The 24,069-nt window shown below is 45.6% G+C and overlaps 1 long non-coding RNA gene across 1 annotated transcript; it reads left to right on the top strand.

Annotated features, from left to right (window-relative positions):
- Positions 1-1,641: 1,641 nt before the first annotated feature.
- LOC139043296 (uncharacterized) lies at positions 1,642-22,805 on the top strand. Its single transcript, XR_011500387.1, has 3 exons — positions 1,642-1,781; positions 3,029-3,154; positions 22,669-22,805. It is a non-coding gene; the product is annotated as an uncharacterized lncRNA (long non-coding RNA).
- Positions 22,806-24,069: the final 1,264 nt, after the last annotated feature.

The raw sequence follows: 24,069 nt of genomic DNA, 5'->3' as shown, positions 1-24,069 counted from the left end.
CTGCCTGGCCTATTCCCCTAGAAGGATGATGTTCTATCCTCTATTCAGACTTGCCATCTTAGGAGTCTCTCTGGACCAACTCATTTAAAAATGTGGGACTAGAAATGGAAACAACAATAAAAAATCCCTGTTGGTGGCTTGCCCAGGGATCCTTACCTTTTGGTAGATTTTGGTTTTCCAGAAGGTTGGTAAAGATGGAATCCCCACCAGGAAGCACAGGAACAGAAGAAGCAACCACAACCCACACACGATGGTGAGGTTGTGGTCACTATCTAAGAATGTTGAGCAGATGCTCAACAACAACTCAATATGGCTATTCAGAAATGAGAGAACATTCCATTGACTGAACTCCATTTTCTGAATCGCAAGGCTGCCTGAGGCAACTGAGCTCTGAGAGTGTCCACACTTGCCTATAATCCCAGGCCTGCATCACAGAGCACTGAAGAGTCACAAAGGGTTTCAGAGGGTGGGGGAGGGGACATGAAGAGGGTGTGCCCATGGCCCCTTCCCCCCACCAGCCCAGCTGATCTCTCCATCCATCCTGGGCCCTCCAGGTCCCTCTGCCCTACCCTGCCATCCTATTTTCCAACTCTGTCCGTTCATCATATCATACAATTACATTAATGGAATTTTCTGCCTGTTCCACCTGTACTCCAGATATTGCCTGGGCCCCCTTGACTGTTTGGAGAGCTTGACTTTGGTTTCACCAATTCCACTGCCTCGAAAGTCTGAAATGCTCCCTGGAATTTTTGCTAGTACCCAGACATTTACACTCAGAATCATATATGTCCTCAAATCCATCTTTCCTTTAGAATGTTTTTGCCTTACATGAACCCTGATATAGAACTTAAAGTTCTTTACTCATTTGGTTTTGTGAATGTTGAATAACAAATTTTAGTTTCTTGCTTCAGTCAGCCTTTACCGTCTTCAGCCAGTGGGGCTGGCTCAAATAATTGAAATGAATAATTCATTATTCAACATTCACAAGACTAAAATCAGTACGGGCATACCTCACTTAATGAAAGGGACATGTTTTGAGAAATGCATCATTAGGCACTTTCACTGTTGTGTGAACATCACACAGTGTACTTACACAAACCTAAGTGGTAGAGCCTACTACACACCCAGGCTATGTGGTGCTACCCGTATGGGACCACTCTCATGTATGTGGTCCATTAGTGACCGAAACATCGTTAATATTGTTACATGGTGCGTGACTGTGGTGGATGACAATGACAAAATGGAGTACCATTTTCAAGGCTTCTAAAATGGAGCTGGGAGGCCATTAAGGAAGTGGGGCTTATGCTTGTACACCACATCCACCACCAGACGTTAACTGAACTTTTGAGCTTTACCTGACAGCAGAGGTCACATCTTGAAGTATTTCCTCATTCCAAGAAGGGGCAGTCTGCCTAGGACCAACTATGTTCTGGCAAGTCAGCTCACCCCATGCCAGAACCAGTCATTAACTGTTCACTGTAGACCTTTGTAAGCCTGTGTCCTTTCCTTTTATATACCCCTGCCTCCTTTGTCTTCCTAGGAGCACATTTGAGCTTCTACTCGAATCTACATCTCCTGAATTGCAATTCTTGAGACCCCAAATAAACTTTTTGGTTCTTTTGCAGTTTATGCCTCTTATTTGCTGACTTTACGTGGTGACAGAAGTGGGATCCCTAGCTACTGACCTTCAATTCTGGTGCCACTTCACAGACACAAGCAAGGTGCCTGCAAAGAATCTTTTGTGCTCTGTCGTCTCCTCCTGGTGGCTCTGGTTCCTGGTGGTAAGTCCTCCTGGGCCTGGACCACCCATTTTTGGTAGAGGTCCAGACTCTTTATGTAGGCGTCCTTTGATACTGGTTCTGGCCATCCTTCCATTGTCAGCTTTGTTAGAAACTTCTGTTTCTTTCACTCCTTTTCTGGGCCTTTGATCCTTTGGTAAGTTCATACAAATGAGAAGTCCATTTTCTAAGAGGACCACCGAAGAACAGCCCCACTCTGGGACTCCTGCTGGTTTTGTCTTTAAAGAATACAGACCTTCTACATGTAGATTTCTGTCCCACTGGGCTCAGATTACTCAGGGTGATTTAAAGCTTCGCTGGCCTAAATGGGGCTCCTTTGAAATACCTAAATTGGTTTATCTGTGCACTCAATTGGAAAAAGCCTATCAAACCAAACAAATAAAATGGGAAACTTTTTAAAATTGGTATCTTGAGGCCTCTAAATGAAACACTGAAAAGGACACTTCCTTGCAAGCCATAACAATGTCATAACTAAGAATTTCAAATGATTAAATGTAAATGCCATCGATAAAAGAATATTAACTCCTCCTGTATTTGTCAGGGTTCTCTGGAGAACCAAGGAGATTATCTATATATATATAATATATATTAATATTGATATATAATAGAATATATAATCCATTGTATCTATATTTAAATTCATTTATTTAGTTCTATAAATTACATATATACACATAAAATTTATATATAAAAGAAACTTTGGCCTCGCCCCTAACTGCCTAAAAGAATTTAAGACAGAAGGCCTGTTCCAGGAAGGAGCTGTCAACGTAGGGAACTCTAGATGTGGTAGAGAAGAAGGTACCTAGCCGGGCCCATTTTACACAAGTTCTCTCTCATTTGTTTAGAGATGGCCCAGCAAACATTTGGTTTCCTGTCTCCTTGTGAATCGGCTTCCTCCTCTTTGAAGTCCCAAACCATGACCCCCAACCCCGCGACTTTGTAAAATATCTAAACCCTAACCATAGAGCTGGCAGACACGCTGTAGACTGAGCAGCAGCATGAAGACCAGGGTCAACCTGATGACATTGTGGGTGGGACTACTGGCTGTTTGTCCACATCCTTGTCCTGGGTGCCCAGGAAGGCAGTCACCCAGCAACTTGCAGTGAGGTGTGGCGTGTGACTATGTTTCAGCCAATGCAATGGGAGTGGAAGTGGTGTGTGCCATTTCCAGGTTGGAACTTTTGAAAGCAGGTGTGTCTTCTCCGTGTTCCTTCTTTCTCCTTGTGCAGATTGGTTGCAGACAATGATACAGGCATCAGGAATGGCAGAGCCAAGAGACGGGAATTCATGGGTGACTGACACACCCTGTGGAAGAGAACCACCTGCCCAACACGAAACCCACCTTGGCCTGTAAGGTAATCACACATAAATTTCTACTCTCTGGTTATTCTTTTTCGGGATCTGCTTGTTATTTTCTTAACTATTATGGAAATATTTCAAATATGCAGAAGAGTACATAGTATGACCTCTATCTCCGGCCCCAATACCCAGAAAGAACAGACGTTAAATTCTGCCCTATTTGCTTCCGATGTTGCATTCATTTGCTGGGGCTGCCATGACAAAATACCACACGTAGGGTGGCTTAAACAATAGAAATTTATTTTCTCACGGTTCTGGAGGCTGAAGTTCAAGATCAAGGCGTTGGCCGGTATAGTCTCTTCTGAGGCCTCTCTCCCCGGCCGCTTCTCCCTGTGTCCTCAGACGGTCTTCCCTCTGTGTGTGTCTGAGTTCTAATCTTCTCTTCTTACGTGACTATCAGTCACATTGGATTGGAGCCTACCCATGTGACCTCACTTTACCTTAATTACCTCTTTAGAGGCCCTCTCTCCAAATACAGCCCTATTTTGAGGTCCTGGAGTTAGGACTTCAACATATGAATTTTCAGGGACATGATTCAGCCCACAACAATATCTCTGTTTTTAAGAAGCAAAATGTTGCCGTCACACCTAAAATTCACATTTCCATCCCGTTCTCCTCCCTCCCTCATCATAGGTATCAATATCCTAAAATTAATTACATTCTTTATGATTCCAAGAATATCCATGTGCATGGCTCCATTAACAAAAGATTACATTTTTATGCAGAGTCAAGACATACATGTGTATGTCTCCGTTAACAAATTCTTACATTGTTATGCACTTAAAAAATGTACAGGAACAGCATCACACTGCACATGTCCTTCTTTGATTGGCTTTGGGCTATAAATGGGGAAGGAAAAACAGCAGCCGAGGGTAAGAGAATAAATAAACGGCTTATGCATAAAAACCCAAAAGGACAGATTTCCAAGAGCATCCAGGTTGGTGACCACGTGCAGGTTCTGGGAGAGTGGTTACCTGGAGAGGGCGTGGAAGCTCAGTGCCCTTTCCCCATGTCTTGCCCTGTGCGTCTGTTCCATCGAGCTATTCCCGAGTCATATCCTTTTCTAATAAACAGGTAATCTAGTAAGTAAGAGGTTTCTCTGAGTTCTGTGAGCCACCCTAGCAAATTCGTCGAACCGGAGTAGAGAGTCTTGGGAACCTCCTACTGACAGCCAGTTGCTCAGAAGCATAGGCGACAACCTAGACTTGCTGTTGGCACCTGCAGTGGGGGCAGTCTTGTGGGGCTGAACCCTTAACCTGTGGGGTGTGATGCTGTCTCTGGGTACATAGTGTCAGAATCGAGTTGAGTTGTAGGACACCCAGCTGGTGTCCCAAGAATTGCTTGTTGGTGGGGGGGACTCCCCCGACCCACAACCCCACACACATTGGAATTGGTACCAGAACCTAGGAACAAACTGTGAAAGATAAGCATCTTAGCTTGGGTTCCCATAACAAAATGCCATAGCGTGGGTGACTTAAACAACAGAAATTTATTTTCTCACCATTCTGGGGGCTGGAAGCCTGAGAGCAGGATGCCAGCATGGTCAGGTTCTGGCGAGGGCTCTCTCCTCAGCTTGCATAAGGTCCCCTTCTCACTGAGTCCTCAGATGGTGGGGTGTGTGTATGCGTGTGAAGAAACAGAAAGAGAGATCTCTTCCACTTCTGATGAGGCCGCAGTCCTATCTGATTTAGGTTCCACCATTATGACTTCATTTTCACCATAATTACTTCCTAAAGACCTTGTGTCTGGACATGGTCACAAGGGGGGTCAGGGCTTCCATATATGAATGGTGGGGAGAGAGAATTCAGTCCATAGCAATAAATAAAGAGCAAATAAATAGAAACAAAGGTTTGGCATTTCTCTTTCTCATTTCCTTTCTTCCTGACTTTACTGTCTTGCTCTTTGTCTAGCTTCTTGAACAAGTAGCTCATTGGTTTCTAATTTTTCTTTTTAGATACGTATGTTGAAGGTATCTTTCTTCTAAGTATTGTTTAATTCCATCCACCAGATTTTGTCATGTAGTGCTTTCAGCTATAAATATTTCCTGAGTTCCATATGAGATCCCTTTCAATGCAAGGTTCTATAAGTTCCCAGCCATTATTATTATTTTCTCATCTGTCGCTCCTTTTACAAGTATGTAATGTTCCTCCTTGTCACCATGTTGGTTTTGTCTGGAGCTTTACCTCCAGATTTCTATAGATATGCTTTTTTATTGACAGGTAAAGGACAAAATGAGGAAATATTTTTGCTATATATAAGCATGGTATCTGTCTACACTCCTGGGACAGTGTAGACTTCTAATCTGTCACTTATCCACCTTTGTGAAAAGGAATTCTAATATTGGCTCACTGAAGTCATTTTGGTCAACAGCACAGGAAATTGGTAATATGTATGTGTGGGGACCTGGAAATGGCCACCCCAAGATATGTCTCTTTGGCATCAGGATTATTTGAGGCTGATTGCTTTTGAGAAACTGGGACAGGGAAGGAGGAATGGAACTTGCCCTTTGTTAGGGCACATTTACATTTGTAAGGTAAATCTCTATCTGTAAAAGTTGCCTCCCTCCCTGTACCAGGAAGAAGAAAGGAGATGACCTTCTCTCTAAAAACTCTTAATCAATACCAAAGGCAAGGACTTAAATCTGCATTTTATTGTGCTAGTCTGGTAACCTCCTGTAACTGACTTTCCTCCCCCTCCCAACGTTGGCATTTCTTAAGGATTAAGCATCTTTCCTTAGGCTAGGAACTGATTGCTGAGCTCACCTGTGACCGCCCAGCTCCAGACAATCGACTTGAGTCCTGCTATGCCCACTGAGATAGCAGACCCACTACCTGCTGTGTCCATCAAGTGCCGACAGGGCAATCTTGTGACTATTGTGGGAGGGACATTTCAATCACATGTGAAACACCCCATTTGGCGGTATATAACCACTATGTGCACCCCACTTCTTTGGTGCCCTTTCTTCCTTCGGGAAGAAAGGCACCGGGCCACGGTTCCTCATAAAGCTTTGTCCAATTTTCTCTTGCTTTTCTGTCTCATGTGAATTTAATTCGTTCTCCAGCCAGACGAACCCACATTTGGGAAGAGGAAATGTCTTCCTCCCCTACATATGTTTTCACCAGTCAGATAGTCCATGTTGTGCTGTATTCACAACAAACTCCTAAGTCTCAGCTAAAAATAACCAAGGTTTATTTCTCGAACATGCTCCATGTCATCAGGAGCTGGCTCTGTATTATCCTTGCTCAGTCTGGAGGATTGAGTAGATGGCAGCTAAAAGATGCTCGATCCAACTTCTTGCACAACTGCCAGGCAGGAAAAACACACTCCTACTGTTTGCCAAAGGTTTGTCTGGAAGAGACAGCCTCATTTTTGCTCAAGTTTCATTTGCCAAAGGCTCACAAAGTCACATTTGACTTTAAGGGGCCAAGAAGATACATCCCTTCTGTGTGCCAGAGAAGAGCCGACAATATTTGGTGAACGGCAGTAATAATAACTATACACTGTGCTCTATTGTGTCTTCCAAAGCTTATTTTTGCTTTTTGTTTGTTGATTTTTTCAAAAATTCCCTTCAGTTATGTGAGTTACCGTAAATCCTTCTAGTCAATTTCTTTAATAAGAAAACTGAAGTTAGCCAGAGTTAGCTTCTTTTGCTTAAAAAAAAAAACAACGGTCTAACGCATTAGACTTTGCGTTATAAATGTTACTGAGCAGCTTAGGAAAATGAACTTCAGTTTACACCTTGGGCTGGTCTTCAAGAAAGGGTACACACTGATTTTTGAAGGATAAGGTTTTAATAGGAAAAGAAGCAGGGCATGGCATGAGCCAATATTTAGATCCGAATAATTATTGGTGACTGCAGCATGTCAGGCAGGGAGCCAGCTGTTTTTGCATATGCTCTCTAAGTCAATTTTAATTCTTTATAAGAACAATATGAGGTGACTCTTACTATTCATCACTTATATATGCAGAAACTGAGGGTCAGGGAGGTGAAATGACCTGTGCAAAAGTCACTTAACTAGCAAATGATGGCTTTGTTTCAAGTCCATCATCTGATCAGGCAGAGGTGAAAGAGAAGAATGCAATGTGTGTTTTTGGGTAGTGGGTACTGTTCGGTTTGGCAGGACTGTGGGATACATGAAAGGCGGAGGGGCCCTTGAGTGCTAAGGCAGAGAGTTGGAGTCTATCAGGTAGGCAGTGAGAGGAAGGTTTCCGCATCAGAGAGGGCACTGGTGGAGCCATGCCTCAGAAACATTGATCTGCTATTGTCCTCTACGATGAAGAGAAATGAGGCACGCTGGAGGCCTGGAGACCAGTTGGAGGAGCATTGTAAAAACTCACATAGGCCTGAATGGGCATGGGTGTTGGCAATGGAAAAAGAAAAAAGTATTCTATCGAGTCTCCAGACGCCCAGGAAATTGCTGAACGAAGTCTGAGTTCTCCCTATGTAGATAGCTCATACTTTTCATTATAGATTTCTCAAGAACTTGCTCCCAGGAGAAACCCTGGATGGAGAACAAAACAGGTAAGTGCCCAAGTGAGAAATCTACAAAGCTCCTCTCCCCCAAAATCACCTCTTCCCCATCTGGCATGTCTGGTTCTGGCATGTCTTGCAGGTGGTCAGTCATGTCCATCACCTGGTTTCGGTGTGTGCGACACCTGTATCTGGTGTATCCGGCAGGTGTTTCTCACAAGACTTGTAGGTGGTTCAGACGTGTCCAGAAGGTGGTTCTCGCGTGTCGGGCACCTGGTTACAGTGTGCCTGGCATGTGGTTCAGGATTCTCCATCTAGTGGTTCAGGCTGGTCTAACAGGTGGTTCAGGTGTGTCCAGCCGCTGTTTCAGCTGTTTCTGGAACCTGGTTCTGGCCTGTGCTGGACCTGTTTCTGGTGTATCCATCATATGGATCTGGCATGTCCAGCACAGTGTTTGGGCGTGTTCAGCAGGTGGCTTCAGCGTACTGGGCGCCTGGTTCCATCGTATCTGACCGTTGGTTCCGTGGTGTCTGGCAGGTAGTTCCTGTGTGTCTGGCATATGGTTCCAGTATGTTCTGAAGGTGGTTCCGGCGTGTCCGACTGGTGGCTACCATGTGTCCGGAACCTGATTCCTTTGTGTGTGGTTGGTGCGTTCAGTGTGTCCAGGTGTTGGTTCCGGCGTATTTGACAGTTGGTTCCCGCATGCCTGGCGGGGGATTCCAGGCTGTCTGGCAGGCTGCTCTGGCCTTTTCTGGAAATTGGTTCTGGCGTATCCAGGACCTGGTTCCGGTTTATCCAGCAGGTGATTTTGGCATGTCCGGCAGGTTGTGCTGGCGTGTTAGGCTGGTGGTTCCGGCTTGTCTGGCAGGTGTTTGTGGCATGGCCAGCACCTGGTTCTGGCGTATTCGGGAGGTGGTTTCAGTGTATCTGGCACATGGTCTCGGCATATCCAACAGGTGGTTGCGAAGTGTGTGACAGGTGGTTCCTGTGTGTCTGGCATGTGGTTCTGGTACGTTCGGAAGATGGTTCCAGCATGTCCTTTGGGTGCTTCTGACATGTCTGCAAGGTGGTTCTGGCGTGTCAGTGTCATGGTTCCAGTGTGTCCGGTGGGTGGTTCCAGGTGGTTCTGGCGTGTCTGGTGGGTGCTTCTGGTGTGTATGGCGGGTCATTCAGGCATGTCTGTATGGTGGTTCCAGAGTGTGCGGCAGGTGCTTCTGGCATGTCTGTTGGCTTTTTCCGGCTTCTAAGGGGCCTGGTTCCAGTGTATCCGGCAGGTGATTTTGGCTTGTCCAGAAGGTGGTTCCAGCGAGTGAAGCAGGTGGTTCAGGCGTGTCCAGCAGGTGGTTCATGTCTGTCAGTGATGTGGTTCCGGCATTTCCAGCACATGGTTCTGGCACTCTGAGAGATGGTTCTTTCATGCCCGTCATGTGATTCTGGAGTGTCCATCAAGTGGTTCTTGTGTATCCGGCAGGTGATTTTGGCGTTTGAGTCAGATGGTTCTGGTGTGTCCTGCAGGTGCTTCTGGCACGTTTTGGACCTGATTCTCACATCTGCGATGGGTGGTTCCACCGTTTCCAGATGATGCTTCTGAAGTGTCCAACAGTTGGTTCCAGCATTTAAGGCAGGTGGGTCACACAAGTCCCGCCCGAATCATTCGGCTGAGGCACGAATGATTGTCCTTCCACATGCTTAGGAGGAGAGAGACAATAGGATTTTAACCAACCACTCTTTGGAAGTTAAGAAAAACTCGCTTTCCACAGTGCTCTTACAGCATACTGGCAACCTCTCATGCCGCCCTTGTGCATGGGTGGAGAGAGTGTTCACAAAGCAGCTATGGAAGAAAGGCCAAGTTTGCTCAGCAGAGTCCTACATTGCCCTAAAATTGCAAGGCACGAAACACTGCCTCCAACCCTCAAGGGGAGATGAGCAATAATCCATCTTGCTTCCAGCTCTTTAGGAAGCTGAGAAAGAACTCACTTGCCACACTGTTCTTATAGTGTACCTTGAACATCTCATACAAAGGCACCTGAAATGCTGTTTATTTGGAGCCCTTAACTCATTGCTTTAGAACTTCTGCTTTTGGGGCATTTCCATCTTGCCAACCCGGCTCAGACAAAATGCCTACATCTTCTCCTTAAGCAAGGAGGCTGAGGCCCGAATGATTGTGCATCCACATGCTTAGGAGGAGAGAGACAATAGGCTTTTAACCAACTGCTTTTGTGCACTGGAGGAGAGAGTGTCAGAAAGCACCTATGGAAGAAAGGCCCCTTTGCTCTCAGCCGTGCCCTACATTGCTCTAGAGGTGGAAGGCACAAAGCACTGCCTCCATCCCTCAAGGGGAGACAAGACACAAACCATCTTGCTTCCAGCTCTTTAGGAAGCTGAGAAAGAAGTCGCTTTCCACAGTGCTCTTATAGCATATTGGGAACCTCTCATACACAGGCAGCTGAACGCCATTTCCTCCCAGCCCTTAACTCGCTGCTTTAGAACTTCTGCTTCTGCCACATTTCCCTCTTGCCAACCCGGCTCAGGGGTAATGGCTACATCTTCCCCTTAAGCAAGGGGGCCAAGGCCCGAATGATTGTGATTCCACAAGCTTAGGAGGATAGAGACAAGAGGCTTTTAACCAACTGTCCTTGTGCATTCGTCGAGAGAGTGTCAGAAAGCCCCTATGTCAGAAAGGCCCATTTGCTCTCAACCATGCCCTATATTGCTTGAGAGGTGGACGGCACAAAGCACTGCCTCCATCCCTCAAGCGGAGACAAGCCACAAACTGTCTTGCTTCCAGTTCTTTAGGAAGCTGAGAAAGAACTCACCTGCTGGATATGCTTGAACCAGGCACCTTAGAGGCTGGAAAAACCCGACAGTCATGCCGAAAGCACCCGCCGAACACTCTGGAACCACCACACAGACATCCCATAATGACCCAGCAGACTCACCGGAAGCACCCACCGGACACACCAGATCCACCTGGAACCACCCACTGGACACACTGGAAACATGAGTCTGACACACCAGAACCAACTTCCAGACATGCTGGAAGCACCTAACGGACAGGCCGGAACCATCTTCTGAACCTACCAGAACCACATGCCACACACTTCGGAACCACCTGTTGGATATCCCAGAACCAAGTACCAGATACACTGAAACCACCTCCCAAATATGCCAGAACCAGGTGCCAGACACGCCACAAACACCTGCCACACAAGCTGGAACCACCATCCTAACACGCCAGAACAACCGGCTGGATACGCCAAAATCACCTGCCAGATACACCGGAACCAGGTCCTGGATACGCCAGTACCAATTTCTGGAAAAGGCTGGAAAATCTGCCAGACACGCCAGAATCACCCACCGGACATGTGGGAACTAATTGCAAGACAGGCCGGAACCAAAGCCAGGACACTCTGAAAGCATCAACCGGACAGGATGGAATCAGGTCCCAGACACACTGTTGCAACCTGCTGAACATGCCGGAACCACCTTTCGAATGTACCAGAACCATATGCCAGACACACAGGAACCACCTGCCAGACACCATGGAACCAACTGTGAGATACACCGGAACCAGGCTCCCAGTATGCTGAAGCCACCTACCGAATATGCCAGAACCATGTGCCAGCCACGCTGGAACCATGTGACGGATACACCAGAAACAGGTCCAGCACAGGCCAGAACCAGGTGCCGGACACGCCTGAAACAGCTGCTGGACACACCTGAAACACCTGCTAGACCAGCTTGAACCACTTGACAGACAGTCTGGAACCACATGCTGGGCACACCAGAATCAGGTGCCCGACATGCCAGAACCACCTGCTGGACACGCCTGAAGCACCTGCCAGTCTTGTGAGAACCACCTGCCAAGAACTCCAGAAACAGGTGTTGTACACGCCAAAACCAGGTGCTGGACATGAATGAACCACCTTAAAGAAATGCCAGAACCAAGTCCCAGACACGAGTGAGTCACCTGCAAGACATGCCAGAACCAGGTGCCTGACATGCTGGAACCACCTGCCGCTCACGTCGAAATCACCTGCCGGATACGCCGGAACCATGTGCTGCACAGGCGGGAATCACGTACCAGACATGCCGGGACCACCTGTTGGATATGCCAGAACCAGGTGCCTGATTCACTGAAACTACCTGCCGGGCACACAAGAACCAGGTGTCAGACAGGCCTCGACAACCGACAGGGCACGTTGAAATCACCTGCATGATACCCCGTAACCATGTGCCAGAGAGAATGGGACCACCTGCCGGACACACCGGAGCCACCTCTCAGATATGCCAGAACCACATGTTGGACACGCCGGAACCATCTCCCGGACAGACCTGAACCACCTGCTGGACACGCCAAAATCACCTGCCTGATACGCTGGAACCAGGCACCTTGGGTGCTGGAAAAACCTGGTAGACATGCCGTAACCACCCGCCACACACTCTGGAACCACCACACAGACATGCCAGAACGACCCGCCAGACACACTGGAAGCACCCACCAGACAAGCCAGAACCACCTGGAACCAAATGACGGACATGCTGGGACCATGACTCTGACACGCCAGAACCAACTCCCGCACATGCCTGAAGCACCCAACGGTCACGCCTGAGCCATCTTCCGAACGTACTAGAACCACATGCTAGACACTTCGGAACCACCTGCCAGACACTTCGGAACCACCTGTTGGATGTGCCGCACCCAGGTACCAGATACTCTGAAACCACCTGCCGTATACGCCAGAATCAGGTGCCAGACATGCCACAAACACCTGCCACGGAGGCCGGAACCATCAGCGTAACACATTGGAACAACCTGCTGGACACGCCAAAATCTCCTGCCGGATACACCAGAACCAGGTCCTGGGTACACCAGAAGCAATTTCTGGAAAAGGCGGGAACAACCTGCCGGACACACCGGAATCACCCCTGGACATGCGGGAACCAACGGCCAGACATGCTGGAACCAACACCTGGACACTCTGAAAGTACCAACCGCACACGATGGAATCAGGTCCTGGACACATGGTAGCCGCCAGACGGACATGCTGGAACCACATTCAGAGCGTACCGGAACCACATGCCAGACACGCAGGAACCACCTGCCAGAAACCATGGAACCCACTGTCAGATACGCCGGAACCAGGCACCCAGTACGCTGAAGCCACCTGCCGAATATGCCAGAACCATGTGCCAGCCACGCTGGAACCATGTGATGGATACACCAGAAACAGGTACAGCAGAAGCCAGAACCAGGTGCCTGAAATGCCAGAACCACCTGCTTGACACAGCTGAACCACCTGTCAGTCTTGTGAGAACCACTTGCCGGATACACCAGACGCAGGTGTCGCACATGCCAAAACCAGGTGCCAGACACATCTGAACCACCTGCCAGTCTTGTGAGTACCACCTGCCAGATACACCAGACACAGGTGTCGCACATGCCAAAACCAGGTGCCGACATGACGGAACCACCTGCAAAACATGCCAGAACCAGGTGCTGGACATGCTGGAACCACCTGCCGGAGACGTCGAAATCCCCTGCCGGATACGCCGGAACCACATGTCACATGTGCTGGAATCGCCTACCAGACATGCCGGGACCACCTGTTGGATACGCCGGAACCAGGTGCCTGATTCACTGAAACTACCTGCCGGACACGCCAGAATCAGGTGTCGGACACGCATGGAAAACACACAGGATATGTCGAAATCACCTGCATGATATCCCATAACAATGTGCCAGAAAATAAAGTACCTAGGATGTGTGAAATCCTATTGAGGCATATTCATATAATGCATTTATTATCATCTTTCTCACTTTTTCTGTTTTATTGTTATAATTTTTTTTTTTTGAGGAAGATTAGCCCTGACTAACATCTACCACCAATCCTCCTCTTTTTGCTGAGGAAGACTGGCCCTGTGCTAACATCCATGCCCATCTTCCTCTACATTATATGTGGGACTCCTGCCACAAAATGGCTTGATGAATGGTGCATAGGTCTGCACCCAGGATCTGAACCGGCAAACTCCAGGCCACTGAAGGAGAACACGCAAACCTAACCACTGTGCAACCAGGCCGGCCCCAAGTTTTCTGTTTTTTTAAAGCAATTTCAATTCTTGCATTTGTTTCACCAGCAGTGGTATCATCATCTTGGACAGTTTCCTCCAGAGTCACAGTATCTAAAATTTGGAGCATTTCTGTTGCTTGTTTGGATAAGTGATGTCAGAATGTCTAGTAAATCTTCCCTAGGAGAACTGTCTAAAAGACGTCTCAATTTAGCAACTGCAGGGACATGTATATTCAACATTTCAATCGATAGTAGTTCATTTTTGTAGAACTCTTCTGATAATTCTCCCAGCTTCTCTTTAGTTTTACAGGTGTTGAAAAATCCCTCAAGTCAGTCCAACAGTTCCACTTTAACAGCAGGATATGACTTCTCTTTTAAATCTGTACCATCTGCAAACAGCACAGGCGTGTGGTCAACAAAAGTGAGTGGGAATTGGGCTGGGTACTGCCCACAATCTGAACCATCAGTGCCGCGGCCCCAATCCTGTGCAGTGGTGGCAGATCCTGAGTATTGCTGGCCAGGTAGGTCATGCTGGGGATGAGACTTAGGATGGGGCTCTGCAGCCCTCGAGCAGGCAGCTCCACACCAGCTGCCAGTTGCAAGTCCAGTCCACACTGGGTGCACATGGGGGAGCTTGGAAGCAGGAAGCCATCTGGGTGAGCAGCAGCAGGAAGTGGCTGAAGAAAAATTATGGGAAGATGAGGGGAGAAAATGTATAATAAATAAAGCTTGCCTTGTTATGCAGATAAATCTCTCAGTTAAAAAACTCTCTAGGGGTTGGCCTGATGGTTCACTGGTTAAGTGCGCACGTTCCACTTTGGTGGCCTGGGGTTTGCCGGTTCTGATCCCAGGTGCAGACATGGCACTACTTGGCACGCCAGGCTGTGGCAGGTGTCCCACATATAAAGCAGAGGAAGATGGGCGTGGATGCTAGCTCAGGGCCAGTCTTCCTCAGCAAAAAGAGGAGGATTGGCAGCAGTTAGCTCAGGGCTAATCTTCCTAAAAAAAAAAAAAAAATTCTGTAGGGGCTGGCCTGGTGGCACACGGGTTAAATTCACACATTCTGCTTTGATGGCCTGGGGTTCACCAGTTCAGATCCCAGGTGCGGACCTACACAACACTTATTGAGCCATGCTGTGGCAGGCATCCCACGTATAAAGTAGAGGAGGATGGGCACGGATGTTAGCTCAGGGCCAATCTTTTTAAGCAAAAAGAGGAGGGTTGGTGGGGAATGTTAGCTCAGGGCTAATCTTCCTCAAAAAAAAAATTCTCTAAGAGTCATTCTCTTTCTGGTGCAGATGCTTTTACTAATGGAAATTTCCTTTAGAAACATAAATTTCCTTTCCAAAGAGGAAGTCTATCCTTCATTTAAAGCAGTCAAGGTGGAGATCAAGAGTTTTTCCTGCATCTGCTGGCTCTCGATTGCTTTTGGCTCCAAATAATTTGTATGTCAAAGTACCATACTTTGGGCATCTTCAGCATTCCTTCAAGAAGAAACAACTTGTTCTTGGAAGTCTCTGTCTCCTCCCCAACCCAGATGCACTCAAGCTGTTAGAGGCCAACAGCAAACAGGGTTCTGCCTCAAGAAGCTTTGGGGAAGCCTCTTCACCCTCAAAGGCCTGAGACACACGAGAGGGATAGATCACTGCAGGTTCTTCAGCCATTGAAAATAATATAAACAGTTCCATTCTCATAAATTTAACAACTTGAAAACAAGGAACAACTTACCAAAAATTTCAAACTAACAAAACTCAACCAAGATGATAGTATTTTCCTCAATCGGGCGCTGCTAGCCAAGCTTTTTGCCACAAAACTCAAGACTTGGATTCATGCGACACACCTGAAGAAAGCACAAACTCTGGGGGGAACTGCACATCATTTGGTGACTTAAAAATAAAGATTTCTCCAAATGGAAGCAGACAGTATCTGATGCGAAGGTTTCCAAGGTGTCTGGACCAGGTCTGTTGGAAGTTTGTCTGCCAAACCTTTGAGGATGACATGACACTTCAGATCATCTCCAATGCCTATGATCTTGATAACATGCAAACTTCAGGTAAAAAGTGCCAGAGAGTTCTCCCTCCTCTCACTCCGTGTTCCTCAAATGTGGCCACAATAGGTTTCCAATCTGTGTGTTTTTCCTCCAACCTGGGACATGACTCCCAGAGAAGCTCCTTCCTGGCCTCGAGGGACGAGAGGCTACTGAAAGTGGAAAAATCTGACTGCAGATCAACAGTGCTTTCAGAGAAAGATGGCAATCAAAATGGGGACATGTGAAAGTTAATAAACGGAAACGTAGTTGAAATAGTGTTGGAAGGCTAATAGAGGGAGTTCTCATGCCCTATGTCAAAGGCGCAGTGCAACAGGAAGAATAAACACATCCTCTTCCTGACCAGTCAGAAACTAACCCAAGGAGAGACTGTCACAACTCTGCCGATGAAAAGCCACTGCCCTCAAGACTGTGTCCAATAGCCCCCACAGTTTTCCCCACTCTGAGATAAAAGAGCTTCTCCTCTCTTCCTTGCTGGGTGCTCCTGCATGGCTTGCCATGGTTGCACACTCCAAATGGCTATTCTTTGCTAATCCCAGATAAACCAATTTTTGCCAGAGAAATAACTGGCTGTCTATTTGTTTAAGGGCAAGACTTGTTAATAGGCAAGAGATGGAGAGAAAACATTTGATACAATCCAACTCCTGTTTGTCATAAAATTTTCTAGCAAGTTTGAAATAGATGGAAACTACTTTCACTTGTTGAAGGTCGTCTACAGAAAATGCACAGTTGACTTCATGCTTAACAGGGAAAGACTAAATGATTCTCCCCACAATAAGGAACACGGAAAGGAATACCACTTTCACTACTCTTATTCAACAAAATACTGAAGCTTCTGGCAATAACAGAAGTAAAGGAAATAAAAGCCATAGAGTTTAGAAAGGAAAAAATGTAACCATTCCTAGTTTCATTGTTGTCTGTGTAAAAAAACTCTGGGAATCTACAAAAAAAAAAAATCAGAACTAATACATGAGTACAAAAAGTTCACCAAGTACAAAGTACAAGATCAACACACAAAAGACAATTTTATTTCTACAACTAATGATGAACCTGCAGATGATAAACTTGAAAATGCTGTATTATTTAGAACCACTCCGAAGAACATGAAATATTCAGGCATAAATTCAAGAACATGTGTACAGGATCTGATGCTGAAAATTATAAAATACCGATTACAGTGATTAAAGAAGATGCAAATAAATTGAGAGCCTTACTATTGTCAAAGACAAATGCAGCAGAAATTAGTTAAAGTGGTGAAAGCAGATTTTATTCAGTAACAGCTGACAGAAGCTGAGCTGCGCTCAGATTTGTACGGAGGTGAATCTAGAATTTTAAAGACGGAATGAAGGAGCAGGGTTCAGGGGCTCAGTAGAGTCAAAGAAGTAAAAAAGTACAAAGGTTGGTCAGTGTAACTGTGATTAGACCCACTGTGTTCGTTACTTTGCAGTTATCAAAGTTAGGATTCTATCCTCACTCAGAAGTTGAGAGAAAGAGGCTCTATCTGTCTTAATGATCGTATTTCAAAGGAGTGGCTCTTAGGTCCTTTAGAGAATTGTGAGAGATACATATCTACAGTTGTAAGCCCTCTTTAGTAAATACTCTAAGAAGGGGGATCAGAGGCCTATAATTGGGTGTTGACTAAAATAAATAGAAAATTTTTCTGTCAGCTTTGAGCTCTCAGGAAGGCATTTTAATGGTGGGCTGGAGTCATTCCGGTTACACAGACTTATGCAGCTAGAAGCCACGCCAGAGTTTGGTTGAGTCTCCTCCTGGTGTGGGGGTTTGGAAGGAGTTGTTATGTGCTGAGAATTCTGCAGTCCTCACCATGTTACTGGATAGAATAATGAGGACAGGTCTCAATTATCCCCAAATTGATCTATAGGTCTAATATTATTCTAATAAAAATTCCACCACAGTTTGTAGACAGAGACACCTTTTTCTAAAATTTATATAGAAAGGCACATAGCTGAGAGTAGCTAAAACAATCATGACAGGAAGAATAATGCGGCAGTAAACACTTTAACAATATTTAGTATTGCCTTGTACATACTGTAATCACAGCATCATCATTTTCATTGTAGGACAGCTACATAAATCAATGGAACAGAGTAGAGAATCCAGAAATGGACCACAGAGTTATACCCTAGTGATCTCTGACACCAAGAGTGAACCTTAATGTAAATTATGGACTTTGAGTGATAATGATGTGCCTATGTATGTTCATCAATTGTGAAAAGTATACTACTCTGATGAGGGGTATTGACAACAGAAAGGTTATGCATATGTGGGGGCAGGGACTATATGAGAACACTGTGTATTTCATTAAATTTTGCTGTAAACGTAAAACTGCTCTAAAAAATAACATCCATTGATTTTTTAATAGGCAATGCAAGAATACCTTGTAGTGATAAAACTGGTCATTATTTTAGCTGTGATGGATACAGAAACTTGCACATCTGATAAAATTGTACAGAACTAAATACACAGGAACAAATTAGTACAAGTGAAACTGGAGAAATCTGAATAAGATAGTGGATTGCATCAATGCCAACAAGCTGGCTGTGGTATCGTCCTATAGTTTTGCAGAATGTTATCATTGTAAGGAACTGGGTAAAGTGTACACTGGAACTTTTGGAGTTATTCCTTACAGCAGTGTAGAATCTACAATGATCACACTATAAATTTCAATTAAAAATAGTTGGCAAATGGAAAGTCAGTCTATGTTTTAAGTTAGGAAGTTTCATTAAATGGTCAGTCCCATTACTTTATAAATTGAATACAATGCCAATAAAAATTTTAACGAGCTTTTCTGTTGAGTTAGATAAATGATCCTACATGGAAAAAATAAACGCATAAGCTAAGCTAGGAAAATATGGACCAGGAAGAACTCTGAGGGAGGAGCTGCTCTATCACACGTTAAAAATATTGCAGAGACTGTAATGCGACAGGAGAGGATTGTCGCATGCACAAGAAGAGGACAGAAGGGAAAGGGAGGGAAGAGGGTGGCAGAGGTCAGGGGAGTGGGGGAGGGGTGGCCTGATTGGAATTTGTTGACACGGGGAAGCTGGAGCTCACTAAGTAGAAGGCAGGCATCCTATGTGATGGTTTAGGGAGCACATGTGGCTTTCTCTGGCGGTCCTGTGTTGAAAGCAGAACGAGAGTTTTGGAAACTGGCAGTTACTGACCAAGTGCTGACTGTTCTGTGCTGAATGCTGCAGGGGCTCTGATTTGGCTTCTTTGGATGTTTGCTTCCCACGTTGGGGGTCAGAGTTATACTGTCATATATGATCTGTCCTTTGTCCATTTGTATATTCAGTCTCAAAAAAACAGTTGGTGCACAAATTCATCAGTTAGCTCGTCATTAAAAAATAGTCTCTTGGAAAGTTAAACCTTCGAAAGTTAAAAAGATGAAAATGGTAAAAAGATGAAAGATGCCAAATAAGTTTTATAGATAAATATGAAGAAATTGAATAAGAATCTCAAAATAAAATGTCCAGCAGTTAAGTGTATTTACTTGAGAATATATCATGCAAACTATGTTTCAGTAGAGTGTCATTTTTATTATCAGCATAGGAGAAAAGATGAGTTATGGAAGGGATTCTGCTCATGCTCAGTTATTTCCTTTACTTAACATTAAATCTTGAATAAAGTATAATGTCAAGCTGACTCATTTACTCCTTCATTTTAAAAGCTGAAGACTATTTCCTTGGTTTTTAAATAATGAGGTGTAAAGGAGGGGGTGAGGTGTTGAAAATAACTTCCACTGAGATTGACAGTAGCAATTGCTCTTGATTTTTTTGAGAGTCGTGGGGTCACCCATCAAAGCAGGAATGCTATTTATGTTCAGAAATTAAGAATCTGAATTTTATTAGAAATTTTGACTTTTATGCACCCTCAAAAAGTAAACTTAGGAATTTATTTGAATTTTTAGCTCTGTTGAGGTATGAGTAATAGACAAAAAATGCACACGTTTTCTATATGTGTATTGATTAGTTTGGACATATGCATACACCCATCATATCATCCCCACAACCAAGTGCTGAACACATCCATGACCTCCAAAACTTTCCTTGTGATTTTTGTGTGTTTTTTTAAGCTTAGGAATTTCATGGATTTTAACCTAATGCTCAGATAAAAGAGGGAGAAGATGAGGTGTACGTTGTTTCATTGTGGTACCTTAAGACATAGACTTTCAACATACACATGACTTCTGGAAAGCAACATTTATTACTTTCACAATGAAATATTTTCTCCTATTTCCTTCAAATATATGGCCTTCTTATTCTACCCCCCACCCACTTCCTTTTTGAGTAGGGACTCAGGAGAAATTTCCAATGGTACTAACAAACAGGGTCCAAGGGGTGGCTGCCCCTCAGCCCTGCAGGCTTTTCCCTTGTGAGAAGCGACCACTTTGCACATGTGTGAGCCAGTGTGGAACAGGACAGAGTATGTCTGCAGACTGGTTCAGCCTGCTGAGCCCCTTTGCTGCTTCTAACCTATGGCCACGAAAAAGGCTAAATGGAGGGAAATTAAACTTTGATGTGTTGATGATTGAAAAGGAAAGTGCCTTGCTCTCTAAGGGATAAAGTCATTTGGAGGAAAATCAAATAACTATCATAGTTATTTTTTCCTATCTTATTTTTCCGCTGAAGCCACTAGATATTTCAATCTTTCTGACTTCCTAACAGAATCCAGTAGTACTTTCCTTTTCTAAGGCCAATGAACTGTTATGTAAGGGGCTTCTCTTGCTTTTTCCAAACCCTCCTGGGATTCTGTTTATCTACTGTTCGTTTTTCACCCCCTGCTTTTCAGATTGCTTTGTTCACTGTCCTTGTCAAATAAATGTGGCTCATTAAAATAAGCAGCATTAATATGTATCTCTTTCACTGCATTTTATCTAATACATATGCTGAAGATTTTCTGTATTCTGCATGTGAATCCTTTGTTGAATATTGGAACTGGGACAATCTCTTCGCATCCTGTGACTTGCAAATTCCCTCTTGTAATGTGTCTTATGATGAACCGAAAGCCTAAATTTTAGTGAATCCCAGTTTACCGATATTTCTTGTATGGAGAGTGTGTGTGTGTCTTCTTTGAGAAGTTTTTTCTACCCTGTGGTCCCGAGGATGTTTTCTTATGTTGTCTTCTAGAAGTTTCATTATTTTACCTTTCCCCTTTAGGTCAAAGTGTCCAGGAATTGAGTTTTGTGTGTTGTGAGGGTAGGGCTCAAGGTTTCCTTTACATCCATATGCCCGTCTCTATGAGTAATAACAGGCAGCATTGGGACAGGTGGACACAAGCCTGGGAGTTAGGGGTCCTGTATTCTCAGCCTTACCCTCCCTTTAAAGCACCCTCTGAACGTGGGCAGGTGACTTTCCCAGTTCTCCCTCCTCTCAGACTCCTTCCTTCCTCTCTTCCTCCTATCCTTCATTCCTCCCTCCCTCGCTCCCTCCATTCTTTCCTTCCTTCCTTCCATCTATCCACCCGAGCATCTGTCCAGGTATCAATCTGTCCAACTGTCCTCCTGCCTGTTCGCCGGTTTGTCCTTCTTCTCTCCTTCCATCCTCTTTCCTCCCATGTCTCAACTTCTCTTCCTTGTCTTTGTTCTTCCTGCTTTCCCTGTGACCCTCCATTTGTCCGCTCTTCCTCTGTCCATCCAGGTATCCCCTCTATCTGTGCCTCTACCTGTCTCTTTGTTGTGTCTCTCTCTTCTTCAAGCACACTGTCTCTCTTGGGTTCATCTCACTCACAGGCTCGAACATCCCGCTACTCACACAATCCCTCCTTCTGTCACTCACATTTATGGCTCACCTGTGAATGGTTGTCCTGGGACAGCCACTGTTGGAGTGCAGATGAGCCTGTGGGGCTTCACCCACTGTATGGGGTCTCTGTGTCTCCCAGACGACAGCCCTTTCCACAGCTCCTGAGCTGGGCAGCATGTTCCTGCCTACTTCCTCATTGCTTGAGCAACCAGAAGCCACCACAGGCCTAGGGGGCCCCTCTTCCTTCCCCAGAGGAGCTCTCTAGCCCCACACCTCAACTGACCAATTCTTACTGGGCAGCTGGGAAGCCGAGGTGTGCAATTCTGCTTTGAGGGCAAGCATGCTGATCACAAGGATTATACCAATATTTCAATCTGACGCAGCCCTCAGAGAGCCCCTGGTCTTGTGAAAGTCACAGAAAATTCTAATACAAGGTGGGATGTTTTGAGGAGAAGCACCTGGCATCCTTTGGGTGGGAAGAGCTCTCTGGAGGGAGTTTTGCCCAATTGGGGTCTTTAAGAAGGAGTAGGAGTTATATAGGGAAATAAGGTGTGGAGCGTGTTCCTGGCAGAGGAAATTGCATGAGCAATGGCCCTGTAGGCAAAAACAGCATAGTGTACGGGAGAAGTGACAGGAATTTGGTTTGCCTGAAGCACAAAGCCTAACTCAGAGTGAATGCATCAATGAGGCTGAAGAGTCAGCAGGAGCCAGATGTGCAAGGGCTTTGAGTGCCAGGTCAAGAAGTTTGAACTTAACCCTGAAGGCCTTAGGGAGCCATGGGTGATGCTAGAGCAGGAGTGTTCTAGTGAGATCTTCATTTCAGAAAAATGCTTCTAATGTTCAAGGCAGAGAACATCCTTTAGACAATGCATCCAGTGAGCATGTTAGGGTGTTGGTTCCGGTGAGAAAAGATAAGACCTACCTGGGACGTGAATGAACAGAAGGAATGCATTGAGGAGCAATCTGTAGGTGCAGTTGGTGTTACCGGAAGGGGAGGGAGGAGGAGCTGAGAGATATGCTGGCTTCAACTTGGATGAGCGCAGCATTGAGTGGTGGTTCCACTGGGAGCAAAGGCAACAGATGATACTGAGTTCAGGCTTCTGATCTGGTCTCAGCCCAGCTCTCAGTGATGGCCATCTCTCTCCCTCTCTTCTTGCAGCCAAGGGGCACGACCTGAAGGCCCTCACACTCAACTCCACCATCTCCAACATCCAGTATTTGACAGACATGAGCAAGAGCTCAGCCACATTGAACTCCACTGAGAGAGTCCTGCAGCACCTGATGAGACCCTGGTGCCAGCAGCTCCCGGCAGGATGAGTCCCAGCCAGGAGCACCCCACCTGCTGTCTCTCCTGCTCGTCCTCCTCCTGCCTCCTCCCCTGCTTGGATCCTTGTTCAAGAAGAGCAGCCTGGGCCCCTTGTCTTGGGCTGTAGACTGATCTCCCTCAGGGAAGTCCCTTTTCTGAGCATTTGAGAGTCATGAACACTTTTGGTGACCACCCCAATTATCACTCTTCCCACTGACTGCCAATTTGCTCCTCCCTCCCTCTGGCCCCCATTATCAGAGGATTCAGGACATCTCTCTAGAGTCCCCACATTCCTCTTTCCCCGGGCCTGCGGAGGAGGGGCAGCCTCCAGCATGGAAGCTGTCTGCACCTACCACCCTGACCCCATGGCTCATGATGGAGAATGTGACAGAGACCCCATGTGACAGAGAGCAGCATTCCTGGGTGCGGAACCAGCTGATCCACCATGTGACCCCGAGGGGCCTCTACTCCCTGGTCAGGGACAGCCTTTTTGTCGGTGGTGAGTGCTCGTGCTGAGCTGGATTGACAGTGATCGTTACTTATGCCTGTTCTGCTTTATTTCCTCTCTAACACGTCAGCCCAGGTTCTGAGTGGGGGACACAGAAACCACATATGTAAAAAGTTTCAACTTACAAACGGAGACTATGTAAATGGATTTGTTGATCCCAATAAAAAAAAAATGTGAACTATCTCACTATTAATTTTTATATAGATTGCCTGGACAAATGGTAATATCTTGGTTATAATGGGTTTAAATATCCCATTAAAAATTAGTTTCACTTGTTTATTTTTACTTTTTTAAATGTCAGTATTTAAAAAAAGTTTAAATTTCATTAGATAGAGTGTGAAATTCTACTGTTGGACAGCACTGTTCAAGACGTGAAAATAAAGCCCAGAGAAAGTGGTTAGGGACAACTTTTCCAAGGAAAGGAGTCAATCTGACCCACGTGGCAAGATGCAGACAACAGTCTCATACACACACACACACACACACACTTAGAAAGCAAGACCAACATCATCATAGAGTTGAACCACTACTTCTCAAGTGGCAAGAGCTTGCAGTCCTACATTGCTCTAAGTGGACGAACCTCAGGAAAGGAGCCAGGAGTCAAGAAAATTTACCAACCAGGAAGATCTAAAACCAGAGAGTAAAGGTCAGGATCTTTGGTGAAGTTCCCAGCAGTGGATTCTGTTAGAGACTCAATACATTAGCGAGAACTTTGCAAGAAGCGTTGTTACAGAACTCACCTATCC

This window comes from Equus asinus, unplaced genomic scaffold, assembly GCF_041296235.1.
Source record: "Equus asinus isolate D_3611 breed Donkey unplaced genomic scaffold, EquAss-T2T_v2 contig_197, whole genome shotgun sequence".
Classification (NCBI taxonomy): Eukaryota; Metazoa; Chordata; class Mammalia; order Perissodactyla; family Equidae; genus Equus; species Equus asinus.
Note: the sequence above shows the minus strand (reverse complement) of the source record. Positions and strands in the feature narration are given on the sequence as shown.